Source organism: Mobula hypostoma, chromosome 10 (genome assembly GCF_963921235.1).
Source record: "Mobula hypostoma chromosome 10, sMobHyp1.1, whole genome shotgun sequence".
Classification (NCBI taxonomy): Eukaryota; Metazoa; Chordata; class Chondrichthyes; order Myliobatiformes; family Myliobatidae; genus Mobula; species Mobula hypostoma.
In genome coordinates, this window is record NC_086106.1 from 85,435,090 (window position 1) to 85,452,620 (window position 17,531).

Here is a 17,531-nt window from a genome sequence, read left to right on the forward strand (position 1 = left end):
GTAGTGTTTGTTCTATAAGTCATTTAAATACATAATATGTTACTCAGTTATATCGTAGTTTGTCTTTTTTTATACCTTATTAACTATTTCCATGAAACTCCGGCGAACTGGGGTAGCCACTTAATTGGGCCAAAATGCACTGGTCCCAATGTGTCTCAATTAGCTGAAATAATCTGTACAGCAAACCATCCTGCAAGTACACACTGCCACCTCAAAGCTGGTGTGCTAGACTGATACAACCAGGAAATGAAACTATTACATTTTAGGATCTTGTTAGCAGAGATTCGATTTACTATACTATAATCAAATGATCTCCCAGAATTATCATAATCCTGAAGCAATTACATTACAATTTAACAGAGTGCTCATCATCCTTCAACAAATGAACAGAATGCCCAAACTTATACTGCTTCAGACGTCAGCTACTGAAGAAGAGGAAAAGAAAACCACCAGTTTGCAGAGGAAGTGGTGTGTGTGAGTGATTACAATCAACATTTAAATTGATGTTCGGACAGTTAACAAGTTTAAGCTTTGCTTTGTATATTATGCATAGAACTACAGTTTTCAATCAGGTACTAATATAATTTTACATTTATTCCCTACCAAAAGAATATTTTATTAATAACATGGACAATAGAGAGAATTATCTATTTCAAGTAGCAAGCATTTCACTACATTTGCTTTTTAGTTTCAATCACAACTCAGGCCCTATTGCATCAGTATATTGAGGTAAGTATAGAATACTGAGCCCTCTCCTATGACTGAACTAAGCTGCACTGTGCCCTTCAAGATGCGCCAGCTCAGAATGTGCCAGTCTTAGTACTCAGTTGCAAATAATGCCGTTGGGCAGACCACAGTACATTTTCTAATTAAGAAGATTGGAGGAGGGCATTTATCAATTCAATTTAGATCAGAAGACCTCAGAATATTGCACAAATACACTTTGGATATGCTCTCTTAATTGAGGTCTGGGTAAGGAATCCATAACTGGATAGAACTGCTCTATAAGCCGTACTCAAGTATAACAGTACAAATGAATGTATAGGAAACTAGAAGCTTTCATCAACACATGGATCCTGGAGGAACTACGGGGTTGAGACAGCAACTACATCGGAAAATAAACAGTCGACATTTTGGACTGAGATGCTTTATCTGGACTGCATATTACAGTGGCGGCGCCAGAGGTTTTTTCTTGCTGGTGCTACAGAGGGACTGAATTATTCAGTGATGGTGCTGAGGAATGCACTGTATGGTAATATGTATTCGCAAGACCAGACGCGTGGCGTTAAAAAGTCAGTTTCAAGCATTATGTGCCTACTATAAATGCCTCTGTTGATTAACAAGCAACAGCAATTGATAGATCTAATATAGAAGTGAACTGTTACAGTGTCAATGGCATCGGAGACAACCTGGGCTTCATGGGGCATAAACAAAAAAAAACAAACAGAGCAGCCGAGCAACAGCGGACAACGTGAATCACGCACCAATCCCGCAATCAGCGTCAAATGCATGCTTTTCAACTGAAAAACACAAAACGAACCCACTGCTATTCGCTTTACATAGATAGCAATGCCAAAAGATACACCGTTGTTAAAGTCAAATAAGGCAAACAACAGATGCAAGGCTTTACCAGGAGTTGGACAAATCGTACTCTGACCATGCAACACCTCAATTAATTCGGCCATTGAATTTAAAACAAAAATCAACAGAATCACTGCTTGGAAGTCTAAGCAAAACCAGTAGGCTTAATAGCAGTAAATGTAATATTTTAGGATTTGCAGGAAACATAAGGACAATGGGGAATCCACCACAAAATAATAACAATAATCAGCATTAGGTCTTGGCCCAAATTTTAAAAAAAATCAACTGCACTCACCATTAATGTTTTCAGAGAAGCACAATCTGTCTGTTGTTGTGATTGGTGGTGAAAGCATCAACGATTTTCTGGATGTCAAGTGCTTTGGTCCTCCGGCTGTTTATGGCCAACAGAGCCAAGTTGCTGTTCCGAGCATCGCTGCTGCTATTCCTTAAGTCGTTTTTGACACGTCTGAGGCAAGAGAAACTCCGTTCACATGAGGCAGATGTAACAGGCAGAGTCAGTGATATGCAGATTAGTTTGTATATATCTATAAATGCATCACGGGAGGGTCTCATTAGAGCTAGAAATTCCACTTTCATTCACTATCTGTCCTTGCTTTTGTTTTGTTTCCAGCAGATGCCAAACCTGATGTAGCTCTGCAGTCAGGTTCACTTCAGTCATTCCATAGTACTGGGCCATTGGCCAAAGACAATTCTTGTCTAGGAAGATCTTGTGTTTGGAACTCAATGCTGAGACTCCAGTCAGAACACTCCCAGTCTCAGTTGAGAACCATCTTTTCATTTCAGTCAGAAGCCTGCCTATAACTGGATAGTGGTTGCAAAGGTCATCAGAGGATGTGACAGGTGTGTGTTCAGTTTGGGCCTCAACAACAAAATCATGTAGGCGGCGGGGTGGCTGGGCCTGTCTCCTTTCATGTGGTCTGCTCTGTATACCGGCCTTGACGCACAGGTCCCTAGCTCTTGTCTGAATTTCACTCCATGATTCCTCTCCCTGTTTTGCTGAGAGTACATCGACAAGAGACTGAGCCAAGTCCACAGCAGATGAAAGCTCCAAACTGGGAGATTGTAGCTGGTCTGACATGAACTTGGTGACTCGGAATAAATCCTCAAACAGAGTGAGAAGTAAAGCAAACTGCTCGTCAATCAGTCCATTTACAGCTCTGGCCTCCGTTTTCCTCCGTGCATTTGGTTGACCCATAATATCCTGTAGTGTAGCTAGAATGGCAGGGAGTGATTTCCTTATAGCCCACAAAACTGTATACTGCCATACCCAGCATGTATCTGACAATTTCTTCAACTCCACGGGCTGTGCAGTTGATTCCAGTTCTCTCTGTTTCTTCATGAAAAGATCATGGGCAACAGAGTTTGAAAAGAAGTTGTAAAGCAGCTGCAGAGTTTCAAAAAACTCACCCGCTTGTGGTACATTGCTCACAACATCCACTAAAACAAGGTTAAGTCTGTGAGCATGGCAGTGTATATATAATGCCTGCGGGACCTCTTTCCTGAACCTCTCATGTACCCCGTTATTGTACCCGGACATCACTGCCGCCCCATCATAACACTGACCTATACACGCGTTCTTATCAGTAACACACTGGGCGAGTGTCTGTTCAATGCTTTTAAGAAGCAACTCTGCGTCCAACCCTTCTGCTGGAGTGAAGTGCAAGAGTTCTTCAAGCACTGTTTCGTTATTCAAATACCGCACCACCACTGATATTTGGTCCTTTTTACTCAAGCCTTTACTTTCATCCACCATGATGGCAAAATATCCAGCCTCCTTGATTTCTGCACTTATTTGACGTCTGACCATGTCTGCCATAATACCCATAATTTCATTTTGGATATCGTGATGGGTGTTTTTTGCATTTCCAGGATTGTCCTCTTTTTTTTTTAGCTACAGTCTTATCAAACTTCCCAATTATACTGAGCAACTCAACAAAGTTTCCCCTATTGCCAGATCCATCATTCTCCCGATGTCCTCGCTGGGCAATGTGTTGGCACGCAGTATAGCGTAGAGCCTCAACCACTGCTCTCATATACTCACGATTTTCTTGGACAATCTTTGCATGTCCTTTATCAAGCATATCTCCCAATTCTGAACCAACTTGTTTTCTCAATCTGAATTCGGCCCATGCCTCCATTGCAAACTTATGAGCTGCACTTACATGGTGGGTTTTGAAAGCTGTTGTAGCTTTCCGCCAGTTGTGGTAACCGGTGACAGTGAAGGTAGACTCAGAATGGAACCCATGTCCTCCACACAGGAAATGCCTGCATGCGAAGCAGAATGTAGCATCTTTTGTGATTGAATATTCCAGCCAGGAGTACAGGTCAAACCAGCCATGAATACTCCTTTGCTGATTGCCAAACTGTTGCGAAGGGTACTTTTTCAATGCTGACCGACGGGGTCCTTCCTCAGGCTGCTGGGTAACATCGCTAACAGTATTCCCACTCGCACTAAGAGCAGCTTCATCCATGTTCCCTTCCGAATTCCGCTCCATTTCTTGTTCCTCTACTTCACCCTCACACTCCTTCGATGAACTGCTGGCGTCCTCATCCCCACTTACTCCTTTCTGCATGTCACTTTCAATTAAGACATGCTCAGGCTGAGACACCACTGATTCCACTGGATGAGGTCGTTTTCTGACTAAAAATCGATGCATTTTTCACGCCGGCCAAAATAATGCACGAACCTAGCTTGTAAAAGCACAATGTGCAAGTGTGGCATCCATTAGTCTCGGGAGCCCACAGATCTGCGCCTGGATGTATACTATCAATCTCTTGCATGAGTGAGACTGAGTGACATCACCACCTTAAGTGATCTTAGATCAGCTTAACTGATCTGAGGACAGCAACAGCAAGACATTGACAACGAACAAATAAACAGAAGTGTAGAGTGGATCTGACAGAGTTTATAACTTTATTGCTGCGTGGGTGCTATGGTAATTGGGGGCGCTGTTTCACTAGATCAGCTGGAGAAACAAGCTGTGTTCAAAACTATACAGAGAAAGCAAAGCAGCTGCAGTTAATTTCTTGGTGGTGCTATGGTGTGGCTATTGCAATTTCTGCCAGTACTACCTTAGCACCGCCCCTGATTTTAGAGGAGAAATATCTGTATAAAAAGGTGGAGGGTAGGGGTGGAACAGGAGCTGACAGGTGATAGGGGTGGATGAACATGAGCACGGGGTAGGGGAGGGGTTTGGTAGGATGATGGGGAGGGAAAAGGACAGAAATGAGGAAGAGATAGGTGGAAAGGCTAAAGATAACAGGAGAGGAAGGTGAAATATGGAATAAAGAGAGAGTGGTGGAGAAGGTAGAGGAGAGTAGTTGGCAAGGGTTACCAGAGGAAGGAGTGTGCGAGTGATGGGCAGATGGATAGGTGGAAGAGGAGAAAGAGGCGTGGTGTTGGGAGCTATGTAGATCAGGAGAGGAGAGAAAAAGAATGAGATGGGGGAGGGGGCAGGGGTAAGACAGCAGTTACCAGAAGGTTGTGATTTCAATGTTCATGCTGCCAGGTTGTAGGCTTTCCAAGCCAGAATAAGAGGGGCTGTTCCTCTAGTTTACGTTCAGCCACAACCTGATGAAGGAGGAAGCATAGGAGCAGGTGTTAAACAGGTGGCATTTACAGGGGGAGGAGAGGGAGGGATGAGTGGACCAGGAAGTGATCCCTGTTGAAATCGGAAAAGGGATGTAAAGATAGATGTGACTGGTGGTGAGGTCCATTGTAGATGGTAGAAGTTGGAAAGAATGATATGCTGGGTGCATAGGCTGACAGGATGGCAGGCAAGGACCAAAGGAACAGATGCAACATAGACAGTGGAACTGCAATAAAGAAATGGCATCCTCGAAAGTGCCGGAGTGTGTGGAGGTGTGGTCAACATTGTTGTGGGAGTTAATGGGTTTTAGCAGATGTCAGCTAATAAGCTATCTCCTGAGTTGTAGACAGAGAGACCAAGAAAAGGAAGGGAGGTCAGAGATAGGCCAAGTAAATAAGGTAGGGTGGAAGTTGGAGGTGAAGTTGCTAAGCTCAATTTTGAGTGCAGTAACCACCTCCAATGCCATTATCAATGTAGTGGAGTCCGATGCGGTTGTCTGAATTTCCCAGGAGTAAAGTAGAGAAGCAACACCTAACATTCTACTGGTGATATGAACACTGAATTCTCCAACTTCTGGAAACTGTTCCCTCCTGTTCCTTCTCTTTCCACTCCAGATTTACCTGGCTCTGATCATCATTCCTTTTTCCCCTCCTCCATCTTTTTTATTTGCCCATGACACACACTTCCCACTGGTTCCCCTCCACCCTCGCTCTATTCCATACTCCACCTTCTTCTCCTATAAGATTGCATCATCTTCATCCCTTTGTCATGTTCACCTATTTCTTCCCAGCTCCAGGCACCATTTCCACTCTCCCCTTCCCCATCTGCCTATCAACCATTCCTATTAAACCTGGACTCACTTATCATGTGATAACTCCAGTTCCGCTCTTTTTCTCTACCATCTTACACTAGCTACCTCCCCTCTATCTTTCAGCCCAGATGAAGCACCTTGACCTGAAATGACAACAGTCTATTTTGGTCTATTATTCCTGCCTGACCTATTGAGTTTCTCTAGCATCTCATGTGTTGCTCCAGACTCCAGCATCTGCAGTCTCTTGTGTCTGCATTTTGCTTTCTGATCAAACATGGAGTTACCAAGGCTGCCCTTTCTACTTTGTTTGTGTACTGTAAAAGAGAAGATGTTGCATTTTTCATCAAATGAATTTAATGGTAGGATGCCACTGGAATTATGGAGGATGATCTACTGAATTATTAAGGCTGGTAGGGAGTGTGATGAGCTCTTTACTCTTGTTATAATTTAGAGAAGAGATGCTGATAATAAAAGTACAGGGAAAGAGGAGGCACAACTGAGAGCCCTTTTAACTATAGTAATGGGAAAGCCAGAATTAAAAAAAAGACACCTTAAAGACAACACTAGAAGAACTCAGCAAATAAGGCAGCATCTATGGAGGGTAATAAACATTCAATGTTTCAGGCTAAGACTCTTCATCAGTCCAGATATTCTTCAGAATCTCTTATGTTTATGATCTCAAAGGCAATGAAATATAAAGTCTTATTACCAGAGCAAAGACAGAGAAGCTGAGAGAATGGAATAGAATGGAAGCAAGGTGGGAAAAGATGTTGCCAAAGTTCCTGTGGGAGTTAATGGACACATATGGACATTAGTATTTAATCTATGCAGCCAAGGAGACAAAGCTTGGACATGCTTGGCTCATAGCTAGAGACCAAACAGATTCCATAGCCACATCTTGATTTGGAAAAAATGAATGGAATTGTAGGAGAACGTGTTCAATGCAGGGTTAAGTTCAGCATGAAGGAAAGTGATGGGAAAGGATCCAGTTCAGAGGTATGGAAGGATACGATGTTCATTGTAAAGATGATGACCTTTGTGTGTGGCTACATCAAGCTATGTGAAGACTGCAATTATACAAACACTAAGCTTCATTATATACTAGATAATAAATACTTTCCAGTAGCCTTTGGTGAAACAGTGTGGACTACATATTCACTGGCACAGGGTAACCATATTTTTGCATTTGAGGATCGCTGCAATATCCTCACACGGTATATTATTCTAAAAAAAATTTGAGACTAATTCAGTAAATATCAGCTAATCTGATCAGTAAAAGAAAGGATGCTGACAATCTTAAAGTTCTACCTCCACTAATATTGTTTGTTTTATAAAAGTACTTGGAACCACTTGAACACCATACTAATGAATTATGGTATTTCTTAACAATTCAGAAAATGCAATCTTAAAGCTGGAAATTCAAGTTTATCAATGCACTCGATACAAATCCCTTTTCCTGCAGCCCTGTAATGACTTCTACTTTCATCTTAGTTTGAGCTTGCCTGAAATCTTATATACCAGTTTTTCAAGCATAACCAGGAAATTCAAAGGCCAAGATGTTTTGGAACCACAAAAGCCAAATAAATCACGCGTGTGGCAATTGGTTTATGGCAGTGGTAATAATTTCAAATAGTATTTTATGCATTCTTCTTCAGCCATGAGAAGAAAATTCTCCTAGTAAGACCACTAGTCACTGTAAACATCTCTTCCTCCCTGACAATCAACATTGGTGCACCTCAAGGAGGTATTCTTAGCCCACTGCTCTACTGTCTTTACAGCCAAGATTGTGTGGCTAGGCACAGCTCAAATACCAGCTATAAATTTGCCAAGAACACAACTATTGTTGGCAGAATTTCAGATGGTGATGAGGAGATGTACAGAAGCAAGGTAGATCAGCTGGTTGAGTGGTGTCACAACAACCTTGCACTCAACATCAGTAAGACCAAAGAATTGATTGTAGAGTTCAGAAAGAAGTCGAGGAAACATCAAGAGATCAGCAGTTTCAAGTTCCTGGTTCAGCATCTCTGAAGGTCTGTCCTGGGCCCAACATAATGATGCTACTATAAAGAAGGCACTACTGTGGCTATATTTTATTAAGTTTGAGAAGAATTGGTATGTCACCAAAGACACTCACAAATTTCTACAACTGTACCGTGGCGAGCATTCTAACTGACTGCATCCCTGTCTGGTATGGAGGGGCTACTGCACAGGATCAGAGGACATCTTCAAAAGGCAAAGCCTTAAAAAGGCAGCAGTCATCATTAAGAACTCCCATCGACCAGGACACACCCTCTTCTCATTCTCACCATCAACGAAGTTTACAGGAGCCTGAAGACACACCGACAATGTTTCAGGAACAACTTCTTCCCCTTCGCCATCAGATATGTGAATGAACAATGAATCCATGAACACTACCTCACTATTTTTTCCTCTCTGATTTATTTTTAATAAATATTTCTTTTGGCAATTAATAGGTTTTTAATCCTGTATTGCAATGTATAGGTGCAGCAAAACAATAAATTTTACAACATACGCCAGTGATATTAAACTTGATTCTGGTGTTTTTCTTAGTTCTGTAGACTCAGTGTCCATCACCCGAGTAAATACAGATGCAAAAAAAATCCATTTAAAATCTCCCTCATCTCTTTCTGGCTCCATGCATAGATGACCACACTGATTTTCCAGAGGACCAATTTTGTCCCTTGCTATTCTTTTGCTCTAATATATCGATAGAAGCCCCTAGGATTCTCCTTCACCTTGTCTGCTGGAGCAATCTTATGTCTTCTTTTTAGCTCTCCTGACTTCTTTTTAAGCATTCTCTTGCAATTCTTATACTCAGGTTCTTTACTTCTTCTTCCTACTTATATCTCCTATGGACCACCTTCTTCTTAACAGGCCTCAATATCTCTCGAAAATCAAAGTTCAATAAACCTGTTATCCTAGCCTTTTATTCTGACAGGAACATACAAACTCAGATAAGTGTGAGGTGGCTCATTATGGTAGGTCAAATATGATGACAGAATATAGTATTAATGGCAAGACTCCTGGCAGTGTGGAGGATCAGAGGGATCTTGGGGTCCGAGTCCATAGGACACTCAAGGCTGCTGCACAAGTTCACTCTGTGGTTAAGAAAGCATACAGTGCATTGGCCTTCATCAATCATGGGATTGAGTTTAGGAGCCAAAAGGTAATATTGCAGCTATATAGGACCTTGGTCAGACCCTACTTGGAGTATTGCGCTCATTTCTGGTCGCTTCACTATAGGAAAGATGTGGAAACGATGGAAAAGGCGCAGAGGAGATTTACAAGCATGTTGCCTGGATTGGGGAGCATGCCTTATAAGAATAGGTTGAGTGAATTTGGCCTTTTTTCCTTGGAGTGACGGAGGATGAGAGGTGACCTGATAGAGGTATATAAAATGATGAGAGGCATTGATCATGTGGATAGTCGGAGGTTTTTTTTTCCCAGGGCCGAAATGGCTAGCACGAGAGAGCACAGTTTTAAGGTGCTTGGATGTAGGTACAGAGCAGATATCAGGGGTAAGTTGTTGTTTTTTAAAACGCAGAGAGTGGTGAGTGTGTGGAATGGGCTGCCAGCGACAGTGGTGGAGGCAGATATGATAGTGTCTTTTAACAGGTATATGGAGCTCGGAAAAATAGAGAGCTATGGGTAACCCAAGGTAATTTCTCAGGTAAGGACATGTTCGGCACAGCTTTGTGGGCCAAAGGGCCTGTATTGTGCTGTAGGTTTTCTATGTTTCTATGATCTAACTCTGTACTCTCAAAATTTCACTCCTGAAGGCCTCCCACTTGCCAAGTACACCTTTGGCAGAAAATTATCTGTCCCAATCCACATGTATGATGCCATCAAAATTGTGACTCTCCACTTTAGAATCTCAAGCTGCGGACCAGACCTATCCTTTTGCATAATTATCTTGAAACTAATAGTATTATGATCACTAGATGCAACATGTTTCCCTACACAAACTTCTGTTACCTGCTCTACTCTATCTAGCATTGCACTCTCTCCATTTGGGACCTCTATGTATTGATTAAGGAAACCTTCCTGAACACATTTGACAAACTCTATCCAATCCAGCCCTTTTACAGTATGAGAATCCCAGTCAATATTTGGAAAGCTAAAATCACCTCCCAGCACAACCGTATGTTTCTTGCTACAGTCTGTGATCTCTCTACATATTTGCTCTTCTAAATCCTGGTGACTATTCGGTCATCTATAATATAATCTCATTAACATGGTCTTTACTTTCTTATTTCTCAATTCCACCAATATAGCCCCAGTAGACAAGCTCTCTAGCCTGTTCTTTCTGAGCACTGCTGTGACATTTTCCCTGACTAATCACGTCATCCCTCCCAATTTAATCCCTCCTGCTCTGTCACGTCTCAAACAACGGAACCCTGGAACACTAAGCTGCCAGTCCTGCCCCTCCTGCAAGCAAGTCTCACTAATAGCTACAATAGCATACTTCCATGTCCTACACTCATCCGCCTTTCTTCCAATACTCCTTGCACTGAAATATACTTAATTCAGAACATTAGTCCCACCATGATTCCTGACTTTGTACGTAGGCTTAACAACATCTTTCCCCACAACCACGCCACTAACTGCTATGGCACTCTGGCTCCCAATCCTCCTGCAGTTCTAACCCCTACCAACATGCAGCACTAGCAAAGGATATTAGTCCCCCTCCAATTTGGGTGCAAATTGTGTCATCTGTACAGTTCACACCTTTCATGAAAGAGAAGCCAATGATCCAAAAATCTGAAGCCCTCTCTCCTGCACCATCTACTTAGCCATCTGTTAAACTGTATGATCTTCCCATTTCTGGCTTCACTATCACATGACATAGGTAGCAATCCTGAGATCACAACCCTGGAGATTCTGTCCTTTAACTTAGCACCTAACTCCCTGAAATCACTTTGCAAGACCTTGTCACTCTTTCTACCCATGTCAATGGTACTGATGTGGACCACAACCTCTGGCTGCTTACCCTCCCACTGAAGAACGCTGTGGATTCAACCCAAGAAGTCACTGATTCCAGCATCCAGGAGGCAACAACCATCCAGGAATCTCATTCTTGGCAACAGAACCTCCTGTCTGTTCCCCTAACCACTGAATTTATCATAACAGCTTGCCTCTTCTTCCCCCCTTCCCTTCTGAACCACAAAGCCAGACTCAGTGCCAGAGACCTGAATGCTTTTGCTTATATATCATTTATATACTTACTGTAATTTATAGATTTTTTAAAAGTGTATTGCAATGTACTGTAACCATAAAACAACAGTTTTCATGACATATGCCAGTGATATTAAGCCCAATTCTGATTTTGACTCTGAAAGACAGATCTGAAGAGGTATTGCTGAATTTCTTCAAAGTTCCTGCTCATGTTGAGAAAACCTCAGAGACCTTATAATCCTAATTAAAATCTATACTTCAAATTAAGATAAAGGTTTCCAAAAATTCAGGATGTCCTGCATTTCCACCTTTGAACATTACTCGTTCTTTGATATTATTTTTTCCCTTCAGAAACATAATGTTACAAATAAAACTACACACCACAGTTACAACACTTCTCAATGTCATCCAGTTCTATGCCTAGCACTCCCAAAGCTATTCTAGTTCAAGCTGTGAACATCCATTACATTGACAAAGAAAAAACTCCTATCAATCCATCCAGCAGTCTGCCCTTTCTAGAGTGCGTTCCAAAATTACCAAACTTTCAAACTTGCAATTTCCTTTATAATCATTTGCACTGTTCCAAAGGGAGCTCATTACACAGTACAACAACAAACAACAGGAATTCTGCAGATGCTGGAAATTCAAGCAACACACATAAAAGTTGCTGGTGAACGCAGCAGGCCAGGCAGCATCCGTAGGAAGAGGTACAGTCGACGTTTCAGGCCGAGACCCTTCGTCAGGACTAACTGAAGGAAGAGTGAGTCAGGGATTTGAAAGTTGGAGGGGAGGGGGAGATCCAAAATGATAGAAGACAGGAGGGGGAGGGATAGAGCCAAGAGCTGGACAGGTGAAAGGCAAAAGGGGATACGAGAGGATCATGGGACAGGAGGTCCGGGAAGAAAGACAAGGGGGGGGCGGACCCAGAGGATGGGCAAGAGGTATATTCAGAGGGACAGAGGGAGAAAAAGGAGAGTGAGAGAAAGAATGTGTGCATAAAAATAAGTAACAGATGGGGTACAAGGGGGAGGTGGGGCCTTAGCGGAAGTTAGAGAAGTTGATGTTCATGCCATCAGGTTGGAGGCTACCTAGACGGAATATAAGATGTCCTTCCTCCAACCTGAGTGTGGCTTCATCTTTACAGTAGAGGAGGCCGTGGATAGACATGTCAGAATGGGAATGGGATGTGGAATTAAAATGTGTGGCCACTGGGAGATCCTGCTTTCTCTGGCGGACAGAGCATAGATGTTCAGCAAAGCGGTCTCCCAGTCTGCGTCGGGTCTCGCCAATATATAAAAGGCCACATCGGGAGCACCGGACACAGTATATCACCCCAGTCGACTCACAGGTGAAGTGTTGCCTCACCTGGAAGGACTGTTTGGGGCCCTGAATGTAGATGTTCAGCAAAGCGGTCTCCCAGTCTGCGTCGGGTCTCGCCAATATATAAAAGGCCACATCGGGATCTCTCTGCATTCTGCAGGGATCGCTCCCTACGCAACTCCCTTGTCCATTCGTCCCCCCCATCCCTCCCCACTGATCTCCCACCTGGCACTTATCCGTGTAAGCGGAACAAGTGCTACACATGTCCTTACACTTCCTCCCTTACCACCATTCAGGGCCCCAAACAGTCCTTCCAGGTGAGGCAACACTTCACCTGTGAGTCGACTGGGGTGATATACTGCGTCCGGTGCTCCCGATGTGGCCTTTTATATATTGGCGAGACCCGACACAGACTAGGAGACCGCTTTGCTGAACATCTATGCTCTGTCCGCCAGAGAAAGCAGGATCTCCCAGTGGCCACACATTTTAATTCCACATCCCATTCCCATTCTGACACGTCTATCCATGGCCTCCTCTACTGTAAAGATGAAGCCACACTCAGGTTGGAGGAACAACACCTTATATTCCGTCTGGGTAGCCTCCAACCTGATGGCATGAACATCGACTTCTCTAACTTTCGCTAAGGCCCCACCTCCCCCTCGTACCCCATCTGTTACTTATTTTTATGCACTCATTCTTTCTCTCAGTCTCCTTTTTCTCTCTCTGTCCCTCTGAATATACCTCTTGCCCATCCTCTGGGTCCACCCCCCCCTTGTCTTTCTTCCCGGACCTCCTGTCCCATGATCCTCTCGTATCCCCTTCTGCCTATCACCTGTCCAGCTCTTGGCTCCATCCCTCCCCCTCCTGTCTTCTCCTATCATTTTGGATCTCCCCCTCCCCCTCCCACTTTCAAATCCCTTACTCACTCTTCCTTCAGTTAGTCCTGACGAAGGGTCTCGGCCTGAAACGTCGACTGCGCCTCTTCCTACGGATGCTGCCTGGCCTGCTGCGTTCACCAGCAACTTTTATGTGTGTTTCATTACACAGTATATATTCGATATACTACTGTAATGTTAAATATACAAGTTTTATATTACAGTAGACAAAAGTCAACGAAAACAGCACAAAACAGTAAGTAGATTGTGGAATTTCTATGCTTTTGCATACTCTCTTATTATGACAGTGAATGCCATTCAGCCCATCAGGACCATGGTGTTGCACCAGAGAATTCTCATTCCCCAACCCATTATTTTCTCTTTCTTATCTATTAATTCTCATGCCTCTTCCTACACTGGTAGTTTATTTTACAGTAACTAACCTATCTATTTTCTTTTGTATACAGGACACAGTTCATAGAAACCTACATTATCATGGGGAGAACATGAAAACTTCACACAGGCAGTACTGGAATAAACTCAGATTTGAGAGGCTGCCGTAGCACCAAAGAAACTGAAAAATAATCACACATTGGAGATATACTTCATTCCAGTTTTATGTATTTTTGATGTAGTATAGCTTGTCACAGATCCCAATGTCCGCTTCATTTATGTAGCTTATAGCTAGTTAATGCAATTTAAAGTCAAATAGTGTAAATAAAGAAAAAGTGCAAACTCATTTTGTCACAAGTGTATTTAACATATAACAAAACTTTAAACAGTAGGCTTAGCATTGCAAAATATATATTTTTTTAGATTATGAAGACACGTAGTCCTCTTTTATTGTCATTTAGTAATGCATGCATTAAGAAATGATACATTATTTCCTCCGGTGTGGTATCACAAAACACAGGACAGACCAAGACTGAAAAAACTGACAAAACCACATAATTATAACATATAGTTACAAACAGTGCAACAATATCATAACTTGATGAAGAAGTCCATGAGCACAGTAAAGTTCAAAGTTTCTCAAATGTCCAACATCTCACGCAGACAGGAGAAGGAAGACAAACTCTCCCTGCCATGCCCACCACAATCCGACTCTGAGTCACTGAGTAATTTTCAGTGATAATGAAATTCTCAGAAACTGTTCACTTCATTCCCTCTAACAGGTAAACTATAGTCAACAGCTTATCAGTTTATTTCTCAACACTTTCTCAGACAGAACCCAAATTAAGTTCAGAATCTACAATTGTAATGTTACTGCTTCTCAAAATTCAAGTATGCACAATACAAGACTTCATTGAATTACTACAATTGCCTTAAATTCATATATCTATTTTCATATTTTAAATTTGTTAGTAATACATAATACAACTGCTTTGAAATATGGAATTGTGCACAATAATGTCAAATCCTTATTACAACATAGAAGGTCATCCAGTCCATTCTGCCTCCCAGAATAATTTCATCAGCTCTTCAAGGCCCTGCAACCTTCTCTTTTTCTCATGTCCATGATCTCCCTTTTTACTTTTGTTTTGCTTGCCACATACCTACTACCACTACTACTACTACGTCGACTCAGGCCTAGGGGGCCGGCGTCGGGCACGATTATGGACTCTACACTTCTCCCTCTCCCTCATCAGTATGTTCAGTTCATCTACATTAGCCGTGCCACTGTCTTCTAGGAGCGTGTTGGCCATAGTCTTGGGAGGGCACCCAGGGTTCATCCTCCCGTGCTTGGGCTCCCATATGATGACTAGGCTGGCAGGTAGCTCGGGGTGGCGTAGACAGTGCCCCACTGGTTGCAGTCTTCTCGCCTCGATTTTAGTGGTGAGCATCGGTAGGTTGTTATAGAGCTCAACGTTCGTCGTGTGCTGTTGCCAACTCACGTCAAGAGCCATCCGGAGCATTCGTGTATAGTAACCATCCAGAGACTTCCGCATCGTCTTGGTGAGTGTCCACGTTTCGCATCCGTATGTGAGAATGGACTCTATGACTGCTATGAAAATCCTCTTTTTAAGCCCTCTGGTCAGGTTCGACTTCCAGATTTCCTTCATGTCGTTCATAGCCCTCCACGCCAGCGCCTTCTGTATCTTTACAGACCTACACCAAGGACTAATTTACAGTAGCCAAATAACCTACATGTCTTTTGTAAATTCACACATGCAAACACCACAAAGACAGTACTCAAAGTTCAGGCATGAATGTGGGTCTCTGTAGCTATGAGGCAACAGGTGTAACTGCTGTGTCACTGAGCCGCTCCCTTTGACTTTTGAAGCAGAGCTGTAACAAAATAATTTTGCATTATTTTTGCATGAAATGATTTTTCATTAACAGCATAAACATGGGACTGTGAAGGAATGTGGCTGAGCAGAAATATATATATATGGACTATGCCTTAAAACATTTCCTTTATTTAGGACATCTTTATTTGATGTGTACTGCTGCATAGTAGTTCCTAAATTCGTGTACATATAAGGACACCATTTAAAAAAAGTTCTGTGACTTGAAACCTTACATATAATTATTCTCATAACCATTTTAGGATTATCCATTAACAGGTTAGCTACATAGTACACTTCAAATACCTTCAAATGTAGCTTTTACGTTTCCTACCATGCCTGGGAACTTCTACAGAACTGACATACAATTTAAAAAGTTATAAAATGATCAATGTCTGATGTTCAGAGTACTGAGAAACAAAAGCAACAAGATAGGGGTAACTAATCTTTTCTAAGATAATTGGACAGCACAGAGGCACAGCTAGTTAAACTTCATGCAAAGGGAGGTTTTTGAATCTTTTTAATGCAGAAGTTGGCTGATTCCTGATGAGCAAGAGCTTGAAATGTTACGATGGGCGTATGGGATAGGGGACTTAAAATAACAATTCAGGTCAACCATGATTATGAAATGGTGGAACAGACATCAGCAGTCAAGTAGTTCTTAATTCATATGTAAGTTTCTAAACATGAAATTGAAAGATTTTGATTTAAAGTGAAAAGTACATGTACAACAACCCTTAACTACTATATTGTACACACTACATTGGGAACCTGTATTCGGAGACTTCGTTCCAGATTTCATTACACTGAACTTAATTACAGGTTTCCCCTGCCATCCGAAGGAGAGCGTTCCTATGAAACGGTTTGTAAGCCGGAATGTCGTAAAGCGAAAAAGCAATTACCATTTATTTATATGGGAAAAATTTGTGAGCTTTCGCAAACCCAAGAATAACCTACCAAATCATGCCAAATAACACATAAAACATAAAATAACAGTAACATATAGTAAAAGCAGGAATGATATGATAAATACACAGCATATATAAAGTAGATATACTTCCCTACAATCACACTGTTCTCCGTAGTGAAAATATCATGCAAGCGCTCTTGGCAGAAACACTCTCTCCAGTAATCTTTAAGCTATGAAGCTGCCAAATCATACCAAATAACGCATAAAAATACACAGCCTATATAAAGTAGAAATAATGTATGTACAGTGTAGTATCACTTACCGGAATCAGGAAGACAGCGCCGAGCACACTGATGATGGTGTGGTAGGCTGAGTTGTCGGAAGTTGGGGTGGTGCAGTGGCCCCATCCTCTAGGCCGCTGTCCGATACCGATTTGCGGAGAATGCAGCGGTACAGCGGTAGCTGGGACGCACCCAGCACATCTTTAAGAAAAAAGCCGAAATAAACAAGCTAATTAATTAGGTGCTGCCCGGCACATAAATATCGGCCCAGATCAGAGGTGACGCAATCGGCAATCGCCTCTGATCTGGGCCGACATTTACGTGCCAGGCGGCACCTAATTAATTAGCTTGTTTATTTTGGCTTTTTTCTTAAAGATGTGCTGGGTGCATCCCGGCTACCGCTGCATTCTCTGCAGCAATGTATCGGTCTGCGGCTCGGGGGTTGGGGTGGTGGGACACTGGGGTGTCATCTCATCGATCAGGGCAGGCAGGTCATCTTCTTCTATGACCTGCTTCGATGTTGAAGGTCGAGGTTTGTCGTCTGATGTGGCTGATGTGGAAGGCTTGCCTGACTGCTAGCCTTGCGCATTTTTCTATCATACAGTTCTTTCTAAGCACTCAAACCATCTTGAAAATTTCCCCTAAACCTACGTACCCT

General features: G+C 42.5%; 1 protein-coding gene across 4 annotated transcripts in view; it reads right to left on the minus strand.

The window, feature by feature from the left end:
* The window catches only part of clcn5b (chloride channel, voltage-sensitive 5b), a 97,044-nt gene that overhangs the window by 75,663 nt on the left and 3,850 nt on the right, over positions 1-17,531 (minus strand). For 2 of the 4 annotated variants that reach the window (XM_063060766.1, XM_063060765.1), the window contains exon 2: positions 1,877-2,047. The exons of the other annotated variants lie outside the window; for them this stretch is intronic. The gene's annotated coding sequence lies outside the window, so the exon portion shown is untranslated. The remainder of the gene's footprint in view (positions 1-1,876; positions 2,048-17,531) is intronic. 4 annotated transcript variants of the gene reach the window in all.